Source organism: Mus pahari, chromosome 8 (assembly GCF_900095145.1).
Source record: "Mus pahari chromosome 8, PAHARI_EIJ_v1.1, whole genome shotgun sequence".
NCBI classification, from domain to species: domain Eukaryota; kingdom Metazoa; phylum Chordata; class Mammalia; order Rodentia; family Muridae; genus Mus; species Mus pahari.
Genome location: NC_034597.1, coordinates 88,022,899 through 88,035,744, shown reverse-complemented (window position 1 = coordinate 88,035,744; position 12,846 = coordinate 88,022,899).

The following is a 12,846-nucleotide window of genomic DNA, read 5'->3' as shown; positions in this document are numbered from 1 at the left end:
AAAAAAAAAAAAAAAGAAAGAGAAAGAAAGAAAGAAAGAAAGAAAGAAAGAAAGAAAGAAAGAAAGAAAGAAAGAAAGAAAGAAAGAAAATAAATATAGGACCTTCCTATCATTGAAGGGATCTAGTTTTTACTATATATATATATAAAAAAAATGTATTCAACCAACTATTGGCTACAAGGCCATAAACTAACCCATAGTTTGGCATCATGGTAGATGCATGGTTTAAACTTTAAATAAAGTTTTCAAATTTCCTCTCTATGGCTAATTTATGCCTACTTACCTTATTCCAGAAGGATTTAAGACATCATCATATGCACATACCCTCCACCCTGTATGCTACCTTGCATTGGATTACCCATGCTTTAAATGCCGTGAAGACATTTTTCAACTTCATGAGGAGATTTCAGACAAGTGTGCTTTTGGTTTGGGCTTTGTAGAGGGGTAAGATCTGTGGTGACTGGGGTGTGTGATACTTAAGAACAAAATAAGCGAACCTCCCAGTATTTCAGGATCTGCTTTAGCTCACACGGCTACCTCCTCCTGCCAGACATGCATCTATCTACTGCTAATGGGTAACAAAGCACCAAGCAGCCAGCCTTAGGTTACTCAACACAACACCACCTTTATACAATCTCTCTCTCTCTCTCTCTCTCTCTCTCTCTCTCTCTCTCTCTCTCTCTCTCTTTCTCTCTGGAGGAGTCTTTCTTCAGTGGTGCATGAACTCGGGGAGAGATTGAATTCTCCCTATATTAAATCATCCAAAATTAAGTGACCCAAAACTGTACTGTGAGAACTGCAGTCACTTCTACAGAATGTGTAACAGAGGAGAATTCTGGGCTAGACTAGACTTTAGACTATATCAGAAGTTACCAGGTGGTGCTTGGGATACAGTACAGTGGTCACGAGCTTGTCCAGCATCCCCGGGGTTCTAGGTTCACCCCCTCAGCACAGAAATGATAATGAGGAAAAGGAGAGAGACGAGGAGGAAGGGAAAGAAAACAACCTTATCACATGCAATGAAGTCTGGCTCATTTATCAAATTATCGAGCAGAAATTTAACAGCACTTTGGCATTAGACTGAGTCTCTTACACTTACCTTACAGTAGCACAAAGCATAACCCGGCAAAGCTACACTGTACCTGCTGACTTCTTCCTCATTAGAGTGACTCTTGTCTAACTGTTTTCTTCCTGATCCATCTCCTCCTCCTGCCTGAGCTCTGAGGTGAGGAGAGCTATGTCCCAAAGTTCAGGAAAGGTTCACACAAAGATACATAAAAACCAATGGAAGACCAACATGTGTCCACATCTTGGGGTACAATTATAATAAAAAAAACCATTTTGCTAAACGTCCATTGGCCAATCATCATAGTGTACACATGCAATCCTAGACTAAAGAAAGTTGAGGCAGGAAGATTGGTATGAACTCAAGTCTAATCTCTTAGGTACTTTTCCATCACCAACCCTTCTGAAGTGTTCAAATGTCCCCTCCGATGGAAAGGCAACTAAAAACCATTGGCTGTTCTAAACACTGGAGTCTTAATATCTTGAAAGATGCAGCAAGTGACGATGGGTGCTTTAGAAAGGAGAGGTCAGGACAGGGGCACTCAAAGATGACCCCCTGATCCATAGCTGGATACTGTTGGAAATATGAATCAGAAACCAGGAGCTCAATATAAAACTGTCTATATTGATCTTGGAGCCACAAAAATATAGGTGAAGCATGAACTTAGCTTCTGGCCAAAGGACACAAAGCAAGAATGGAGCCAAAAACACATCTTGGAATAGTAAAACGCTGGTGCCGACACTAGCACAGTCAGGGAAGCAAGAAGATGACAGCTGTCGCAAGTCTCCACTCAGAGGCCATTTGAAGAAGAGAGTCAGCAGTGTAGATGGCTACAGACGTGGAGCAGCAGGGTCTGAAGGAGTCAGGGGCAGGCTGTGGACCAAGGGAGCATGGTTGTATGAAGTCAGTCATGAGGGGAAATTAGAAGCCAGATTATACTTCACTGACAGGTGGAAGTAAGTCAACGCAGCTGAGGGTCTTCCTCTGAGCTCTTGTCTCTAAAGGTTTTTAAACCTGTAAGACTTACTTCAGAGAGTTTACTCCACTTGCTTTAAAGAGGCCTCACAAGTGGGTATTTCAACTGTATTTATGATGGGCTAAAAAGATGGCTTAGAAGTTAAGAGCATGCACTGCTCTTCCAGAGAACCCGAGTTCAGTTCCCAGCACACATATTAGTGGCTCACAACTGCCTGTAATTCCAGTTTGAGAGGATCATATACCTCTGGCCTCTGTGAGCACCTGAACTCACAGGTACACAGACACACACAATATGCACATGAATTTTAAAATATTAAATAAACCTTAAAATCAAATATATTTATGTGGCTAGTGAATAAATACAAACATATCTAGTAAAATAAATTAGTATGATAGAAAGGGTACACTTGAAATCAGGCACATTAGAAAGCCTTAAACAGTGTTAACACAGGCACATAACAAAATAAGGTAGAGGCCGTTAAAAAGTCACATCACCTTTGTAACCATTGTTATATGTGTATGCCCACTGTACCCTGTAGGAACATGCTGTGTTAAGAACCTCTGAGAAATTAATAACTGACTCTGACCTTTCTCCTTATTCGTAGATTAGAAGTGTAATAGAATATCGTGTCATTCTAACACGATCTCAATAAGCATATAATAAAATGAAAACAGATAGTCTGTGAACCCTTAGATGAACCCTGTCATGTTGCCCTCAACTTAGAAATCTGTTTTTAGAAGGGAGAAAGGTGGCAATTGGGATCTAGTGGATAAAGTGTTTACAAAGAAACAAACACAGTAGAGGGCTGGAGAGACTGTTGTGCAGTTAAAAGGGTTTATTGTTCTCACGAGGACTCACCAGGCCAGCTCCAGGCATCTGATGCCCTCTCCTGGCCTCAGTGGACATTGTACACACATGCACATACCCACACACAGACATACACATATACATGCAGTTTTTAAAAATAGGATAAAATTGTAATCTAAAATAAAACATACTGGACTAAAAATGTAAGCCAGCGGTTGGGTTGATCAAATTAAAATCCATCTGTTCATTTATGTGTTTACTATCAAAACTTCTCCCTTCGTTCCTTCCTTTGTCCTGGTCACTGAGCAGATTATGAGAGAGAAGAGGCTCATCCAAATATAACACACTTTTAGCCTTGGAGCCCCTGGTACCTCTTAGGCTTCTATAATTGCATTATCATCTTAATTCACATACTTATCTTACGAAGTTGGTATAAAGGCAAAGGAAGTCTTGTGGGTTTTGAATTTCACAGTCACACTTTGAGATATAGTCTGGTACTAATGACTATAATGGAGAACCTTCTATTTACCATTTCTGGGCAAGAAGACAGACTAAATAAAAAACACACACATTCTCTGAAAAGATATGGATTCACGCACACATATCCATGAGCACACACTGTACAAAACACACTGAGGAGTTTTAGATAAGCAATTGGTCCCTGTCCTTGGGAAGCTTCCAATCTAGCAAGCAAGACAGAAGACAGACAGTAAGTAAACAAACTAGACAGGAGTGGAAGTTAATGTGCAGCATTTTTAAAAATTATTACAGGAAATAAATCAAGAGCAGAAAATTCAGATTACAGTAGAATCATCAAGATGGGATTAATTTGGGGTGGGTGTTATATTTAAAGAAAGACTCGAAGGAGCCAATGAAATCCCAAAGCTGTCTGGAGAAAGCCCTCCAGTCATGAAGAATAAGTAGACCTGGCTCTTATGCACAGGAGCAGCGAGGAGAAGGTGGGGTGGTGGCAGAGGGCAAGAGATCAAGAAGGAAGGCAGGATGGGGCACAAGGGATTTGGTCTTTACTGTGAGATAAGAGGATTTGGGGAAGTTTTTAAGCAAAGAAGTAGCAAGATCTACATTATCACTTTCAAGTATTATCTTGCAACTACATGGGGGGTGGGCGGTTGTAACTCAGACCCACATGGTAGAAACAATTCTAAAAATACTTTTAAAGTGAGTTTGGTTGGCTAGGGTAAGGTGACAGGGTGAGGGAGAAAGGATGTCGTTAAGGATCGGGGCTTGACTTTAGCCTTCGGAAGAGGAAAACTGCCTTGGAAGGAAATAGGTGAGGGTGTAGAAATGGGTTTGGAAGGAGGGGAGCCATCACTCGTTTTGAAATCTGTGATGTCTGAGATGTCGCTGATTGCCACGAGGAGATTTCAGCTAAGCTCTTGAGTCTGAGAGACAGAAGATGCTGATGGTGTATCACAGGATAGGTGAGGGACAAGCTTGCCCTGGCCTGTGCTAGAGAACCCAGTGAGGGCTCTCTGCCACCGAGGACACTGCATTCGAGATCTTTTCCATAAAAGCTTTCAAAATGAACTTCCGTCAAGTCCTCAGGCTAGAATTTGTCTCATCATTAATCACAGGGCATATGTTAACGAGCTGCTTACAAAGGAAAAAATTCAAAAGATAAGGGAAACAAAAGAGCCCTGAGAGGAGAAAGATCAAGGCCCCTTGATTTTATCTTCTACTTTGTCTTCATATGGGCAGGAGGAGGACGGTCACCTACACCCTTGCCACCCGAAGCTCTCAACCCCATGCTTATCATCACAACCCACTAGCCAAGACCTTCGCCAAAAAAACAGGAGTTCAACAGAATATAGTGGTGAGTGCTTGGAATCCCAGCACTGGAGAACATGAGGCAGGAGGGTTTCAAGTTTGAGGCTACAAAGGGAGACCCTATCCCAAATTAAATTAATGAGTAAAATAAAAAAATAATAAATAAATAAATAAATAAATAAATAAAAGGCAGAGCTTCTCTGAGTTAGGACTCAGCCACCTTGACCTGCCTCCTAGACACAGAGGAATAACCCTGCTCCTGGCCAGAGCAAAATACAACATTCCAAAACAAGAGACACTGTTAGCCTGATAATTAGCAAGGATGAATGCTATAGATCATATCCAGTATGAGGGAGGTTCTGACCCTTTTTCTTTGCACTCATCCAGACACTACTCTCTTGTAATAAACCTGAAAAACAGACCTTGTGACACTGGCTGCTCTATTCTTTCCCCATATGTCTGCTCACGTGATCATACCAGTATCCTTGGTTACCTCTGCACTATTAAAGTGACTCTCAAATAGAACGCAATCAGCCAGTGAGAGGGGTACAGCTACAAGTAAATAGCCACTGCTCCATATGATGCCTTCTCTAAGGACAAGAGGCAGACTGAGACTCTGGGGTGGGGGTGGGGGGAATCCCATTTATTTAACATTTATCAACCATTTTCTAGGTTTGGGGAACTAGGCCTTAGGGAGAAGATTCAAAGAAAAAGTCTATCCGTGTCCTTTCTCAAGCCCCACACCTTTTCTCGGGTCATAAATCGTTACCTAGACCAAACAAGTTTCCAGGAAGAACCACCACAAAGTAGGTCATTCTTTCTGCTCTGAAGCTGTGGGTCTCACCTGGAGATGATATTGCCCCGTCACTCAGGGGACCACTGGGCAAAATCTGGAGACACGTTTGGTTTTCCCAACTGGAGGCATTTTCATGGAGATGGGGGATGCTCCTAGCACACAGTAGGTAGTCAGGGATGTTACAATTCATCGTGTACAGGACAGTCCTCACACCTGCTATAAAGAAATACTCAGTGCAAACTGGCAGTAGTTTCTTACCTTGAGACCCTCGTCCTAAAACGTCTTCATTTTATCCACTTTATCTTTCTAGAACATACAACTTCACTTGCCTCCTTCATCCTAGCCTAGAGCCCAGTTCATGCCTCTCGTTCATCAAGGCATGGCAAATGGGAGAGAAAGGAAAGGTGTCTCCTTTCAGAGCTTGCTGGTAGCCAGCTGGTGGTCTTCCCAGGATCCCTTTCTCCTTCAGAGGAAGCAAGAGTCTGAGCCAATAACTGCGCAGCAACCATTCATCTGTCCCAGAGTTCCCTGATGTTCCTTCCACATGCTAGCTTCAGTCCTGTTTTCTGACTTTCCCTCCACCCTTATATTCTCTTTGACTACTGTTATTTCTTCCTCACCCTGATTTTACCTAACCGAATTCACCTGCTTCCACCAAGATCTAGTTCAACTGTTGATTAATCTGCTCACCCTAGCTCTCCCCTGTTGTGATGATGAGCTGCCGTGCTGCCCCACCCCCACCAAAGGTCATTCTGTTCCTCCATGGTCAATAACTAGAAGCATATGGCTTCACATGATCCCCAGCTAAACCATGTGCTCCTACAGGTACAATTTGTTTAGGGGAGAGGAGCTCGTGCGTTCATCTACGAGTGTTTCCATGGAGAAGGGAGCGCATGTGATGAAGTCACATGACAGCCTTGGGTGTCAGTCATCAGGAGACAGAACTCTGTCACATAGTCCATGTCCCTAAGTTCCCAGGGATCCCTGCTTTCCACCTCATTATCACTGAGGATAAGAGAAGGACATCCCACACCCGACTAGGGCCCTCACAAGGGGGGAAGCAAGCACCTTGCCAACTGAGCTGTCTCCACCTGCTACCGATTTCTAATTAGAAAACAATCATCTATTTTTCAATCGCACTTGACTGAGAAGTACAAAGTTGTATAGCCCAACTGACTCCAGGAAAGTGAGACGGCATCTTAGACGAAATGGTATTGGAGGTATGTTTAAATAGAGGAATGTTAAGAAAGAAACGGCTAAAGCAATTTCACATGTCAAGTTCTGAAAGAATCCTTTGTCTTTGGGTTTAAGATTGGAAGAGAAAAGGATCTTCCCTCCTACCAGGTGAAGACATGTGAATGAAGTCTTATTTCCAATACCAGCAAGACTGTGGATCCTTTTTAATGGAGTAGATGGGAGCCTTGTAAGATGGATCAACAGCAAATATGCTTGCTGCTAAGCCAGAAAACCTGAGTTCAATCCCCATGATCCATATGATGACGGAAGGAGAGAATCCTCTCTGACTTCCACGTTGGAAGTGTGCAGTGGCAAGTACACACACACACACACACACACACACACACGCACACACACACGATGTAATTAAAAGAAAAACAGCACTTTTTTTAAAAAAAAAAAATAAGGAGTAGATTATGAGAATGAATAATGGGTGTTTCTGTAAATGGGAAGCAGTCAGCTCTGACATTAACAAAAGTGATGAGTCACCTCTGCTCAGCATCAGAAAGAAGCCAGAGGAGCATTCAGACATCTTCTACCTAGATAAGAACAGCAGCTCTTTGACTTGACTGTGTCCACAGAGAACATCAAAGTGTCCAGCACTCTTACCTTCTCACTGAGAACGCAAGCTAAATCCAAGCAGGTGCCCCTAGTTGCCTGTCGTTATGACGTAACGCTTAGGGGAGCAGGGATAGAAAAGGTGACTTCAGTCACAAGCTATCCTAATAGTCAAATGTCACTCAACTAGAATTCTACATCAGCTAATTCCTTTGTGTTTGAGCTTGACAAGTCATGGGCTTTGGTCATGCCAAGGTCTTGTTGTTTCACCGAAACCCATCAAGGGTTAAATGGGATGTCTATGAAGAACGTAACCACAGGCATGGTGCGTGAATGGTGCCCAGAAAATAACAAGAGGAGAGCAGCCACTCCCCTCATGTGCACTTGCTATGCCTTTCAACGTGCATGCCTTTCCAGTCGTTGGATAACATGTTCTCGGGTTCTCCAGAAACCCAGTTCGTTTGAGCTTGCTCCATGCCCTTTCCCATCTCATGGTCGCCTTGGCTTCCCTTTCCTGGTTCATCTCGTCTCATCTTGGGAGAGAAGATGCATTTAAAATGAGGTGAAGCAACCTGTCTCCAAACTCTGAGGTTCTCAGCAAAATGGGAATGTGGCAAGTGCTCACACGTGTGGACCACATCTCTCGAGAGTTCCGAAGCAGGAAATGGGATCCTGCCAGCAGCAGTCACACAGTCACATAAAGTGAAGCATGGACTATAAACCACCAGTTCAGCCACGTCGGGTTTGGTTATAACCACAGCAAAGCAGGAGCCCACTCACACTCACAGTGACCTTTACACCTGTCTGGGTTGGTTAGTAACTTATTTTAACAGATTGTCTATACAAGATGGGGTTTTATGACTGGTATCAGTCCAAAGGTGGGGGAAATGTGGTTAGCTGTATTTTCTAGTGCATGTAATTCCTGTGAAATGTAACAGCAGATGGGCTCCTGGAGCGAAGCTGATTCTTTTTTTCTTTTTTGAATAGAAGAAAATAGGCAACAAGCAAAAAGCATAAAATGAACGTAACTGTTGTTCCCAGCCGGGAATGTACTCTCTTAAGAGAATTCATTCATCATCACACAAAATAATGATTTCCACAAAACAATTTTCTTTCCCTCAAGCTTATTCTCTGGTGCTTATGGGGCAGCATGATGAGCCTGCCTGTAGATAGAAACCGTGAGATGCAGAAACAGAACACAGGATGTTGGCTGCCACCAAGTCAGCATGAAGAAGTGAAACGTGAGACTCTGTCATATAAACTAAAAATCATCCTGGGAGCCTAAAAATGATGACTCTTTCCTTGCTGACCATGCCATACTCTTTGAGAAGATTTAAAGACATTACATATGCTACAGGTGTGTGTCATGTACATTTCAAAAAATCAAAACTGGATTCCCACAGGCCTGAGAGGGCCAAGGGGGAAAGAGACACGTTAGACTATTTGTCCTCTGGGTAGAAGCTCTCAAAAACAAAGCACTCTAATGAGCCCTCTGCTACGTGCTGGGAAAGAACCAACCAAGACCTAGAAGGTTCTTCGAAGGGAGAGGGCAGGTGTGAAGTCAGCCCTGTGAATGTCTGGTTTGGTTTTATATTTGCATGCATCTGGTTCCTCTTCGTTTCCCCTGAAGTGGAAGTTACCAAAGTATCACAAGAATGCTGGCCTCACAATGTTCTGTGGGCCCAGAACAAGGAAATCAGCAGATGAGAACACAACTACCTGTTCTTGGAAATTTCGTAGCACAAGGAAAAGAAAGAGAAAACAGAGAGATCAGATAAACCCCTCCGATTAAGTAGACATGCTGTATAATGTTTAGCCAAATTAAATCTTTTAACACTGACGTTTACCCATCATTAAGCCTTGTGTAATTACACCAGGGGAAAACACCTTCCATTGGCAGGCGCGGATGTGAGCTTGAGGACAGTAGGTTAGCTTTTCCTACAGTAGGTTTGTCTTACACCAGTGCTGTGGCTTAAATAAGTAAGCACGGATCAAGGACAAGGCAGACCACCATCCTGAGAGAGAATAAAAGGGACTGAGGCACACACCTTTAATCCTAGCAGGTGAATCTGTCAGTTTAAGGCTAGCCTCATCTACCTAGAAAATTCCAGGCCAACCTGAGCTACATAATGAGGCCTTGTCTCAAAAAAAAAAAAAAAAAAAAATGGGGGTGGGATGAAGAAGGGGCAAGGAACAGAGGGAAAGAGAGAGAACTATTAAGGAACAAAGAAGAAAATCTTAACAAAATTGGTCTCAAAGGCTGGGGAGTCATCTATAATGGAGCAATGGAGTAGGTGACGCCAAGATGGTGCTGGGAAACCTGGCCACTGCCTCCCTCTCCCTTCATGTTTTTTGTTTGTTTGTTTGTTTTGTTTTGTTTTTGACAAAGATGTGCCTTTTTTTTTTTTTTTTTTTTTTTTTTTTGGTCTGTAAAGACGAAGCCCTTGACTGAGGTCTCCAGAGCTTCCAGGTGAGAGACGCATGCAAATGGTTTCCTTGCGGTCAGCTCTCCGCCAGGAAAGCAACCCAAGTGTCCGCATGAAAATGAGACAGTCCGGGCCTCCCACTTTGCTTGAACAATTTCCATATCCATATCCAGTAGGACAGGTTTTCCTGGGACAGGCCTACAACCACCGGGCTCATGTCTCACCGTGTTGAGACTCAACAGCAGGCACGGTGACCTGGACTTCTCATGACAGAGCTGGGCACACAATGCACACCCACGGGAAAGAGGAAGGGAAGCCCAAGTGGGCAAAACTTACCACCCCTGTGCCTCCGAAGTACCAAGAAAGGGGGGGAAGGGAGGGGGCGGGGAGAAGGGAAGGGCGTGGGGAGGGCAGCTCCCTCTGCAGAGGCAAGCCCAGGCCTTTCCCTTTGTGGTTTTGTTCTGTACATTGAAGCAGGACTCCCCACAAAAGGTGGGGTGAGAGACATCACCCTGGAGCCTCTGGGTATAGAACTAAACCCCCCCCCCCCCGAGACAGTAACTGTGCACTTCCTCTGCTTGGGTCTCCCTTAATGCTGCTTCCTTTAGGAGCAAATAAGGCAAAGAAAGGTAACTCCTCCATTTCTTACCTGCACCATAACTTTCTCTTCTCTCACCGGCTGCGGAACCCAGCTGGTTGGCTGTAGGGCACATCCACTGTCCATTTCTGTGGATCGTTTTTCCAGTTCTTCGCTGGCTCATCGGTACCCGGGGAAGGCAGTTCCTGCTAGCACCGTGACTTTTGCTACAGATGTAGAACAGAGCCATTTCCAACTGCTGCAGCTGCTCAGTCACTGACGGCCATCACCAGCATGTCCACCAACGTCTTAGTTTCTCAGTGTCGTCCCAAAATATACTCCAACCATCCTAGCCGATCTCTGTAAGAATTAAATGAGCTAACGACACTTCTACCGCTTACACGACAGGGCAGAAGGATGAAGAAGGAAGGCTATCATCCAAGGAGCCCACAGGCCACTCTTAGTGACAGAGTGTAAACAAACAATCATACAAAGAAGTCTGGATTCCTGCCTTAATTTTTCTAAATGCCATACATTAAAATGTTCCAGGATGGTTATGGGAGTGCAGGCCTGTAATCCCAGCCCCTGGGAGGGGAAGGAGGGAGGATCAGGAGGGAGAGAGCAGCCTCTGCCACAGCCAGGACTACAGGAGAGCCTGCCTTGAAAACAGTGGTGTTTTAGACTGCAGATGTAGCTCAGTATCTAGCTTTTTTAAAAGCACCCAAATTTGATTTTCTCATCTTCACTATAAAACATGGTAGTACGCCATGCCTATAACCCCAGCACTCAGGAGGTAAGAGAAACTATGAGTTCAAAGTCATCCTTGTCTGTGTGGTAAGTTTGAGACCAGCTTGGGCTACATGAGACCCTGCCTAAGAAAGAAAGAAAAAGAAAAAAGAAAGGAAGGAAGGAAGGAAGGAAAGGAAAGAAAAGGAAAGGAAAGGAAAGGAAAGGAAAGGAAAGGAAAGGAAAGGAAAGGAAAGGAAAGGAAAGGAAAGGAAAGGAAAGGAAAGGAAAGGAAAAAGGAAAGGAAAGGAAAAAGGAAAGGAAAGGAAAGGAAAGGGAAAAAGGGAGGGAAAGAGAGACAGAGAAAGGGGATTTCAGAGGCATGCCTTTGATCAGTGAATACAAGCTAAGTATTTTTTTACCCCACATATTCTTGAAAGATCTATGAACTTAACCTGCATGTCTTCTTCGTGAGGCTCTGCCATTCAGTTGTGCCTCAGTCTCCTAGTCTATCCATTACTGTATTCTCTTAGGCAAAGAGACTGCTCAAAGAAAGATAGAAAGCTATGCTGTGGGCATCCTAATAGATTCATTCTCATAGTTAAAGCAGAACTGTGAAAAATAAGAAGAGAAGATTTAGGACTCCCACCTTCCTGAGTACAAATATCCACACAGCCATGAACCTATGAAACTTCTTAAAGTCTGTATTAATGGCCAGCATGGCTGCCTCTTGGGTTGTTAATCACAATAGAGATGCAGAAGTCGTCAAAGAGATCAAGGCCGGTATATCTGACACAATTCCCAAGATTCACAGGCTGAATCATATCTGCCATCTTTAGATGACTTGGATCTAACAATACCAAGTTTGGACAATATAAATGTATGCTCCGTCCCTTAAGCAGTTATATCAAAATAACAACACTATATATTTCTTCCAACGAAACTGGAAACAAAACAAAACAAAACAAAAACCTTAAAAATATTTCCACCTCACATGCTCCAAATTTTTTCAGAGTCTTTCTGACTGTTACTTTGATGTACAGGCCAAACAGGGTAAAACCATGAAAGGCAGTCTGCTAATGAACACAAGGAACTTGATGTAGTTGTAATAGCCAGTTTGGCTAGTTTTATGGGTGTGTGTACATTTAATTTTGAGTTGAGCAATATCCAATTTGGCAGTGAGATAGAATAATATAAGTCTTTCAGCTTGTTTGTTTTAATTACTAACAACCAGAGAAAAGCTATTCACTGCCGCCAAGGAACTGAAAACTCAGCCACGGGCCCCCGCACTCGCAGACTGCCAGCAGTACACCTGAAATGAGTGTTGGTTCTTCGGGAGTTGCAAAAGCTGACTAAGTGTGACAGTGCATACCTTTCATCTCAGCACTACGGAGGTAGAGGCAGCTGGTTTCTGTCCAGTTCAAAATCAGCGTGGTCTACAATAGTGAGACCCTACCTCAAAAAAGGCGGGGGGCAGAAGTGATACCTAAAAAAGACAGATTAGTAGACGGATTGTATTGCTTTGAGAAATTACTTTATTTTTAAAGGCTGAGCTACATAGCAAGACTCTGAAAATAAAAAGAATACAGTGGCCGGGCGTGGTGGCACATACCTTTAATCCCAGTACTCAGGAGGCAGAGGCAGGCGGATTTCTGAGTTAGAGGCCAGTCTGGTCTACAGAGTGAAGTCCAGGACAGCCAGGAATTCTATACAGAAAAATCCTGTCTCAAAAAAAAAAAAAAAAAAAAAAAAAAAATAGAGCAAAATCAGATTTGTAAAATATTTAGAGGACATTTTACTTTAAATAGTTTGCCTATATAATATACACATAAATCACTTGAGTGCATCATGCCCATGGATGTCAGAAGAAGGCACTGAGCGCCCAGA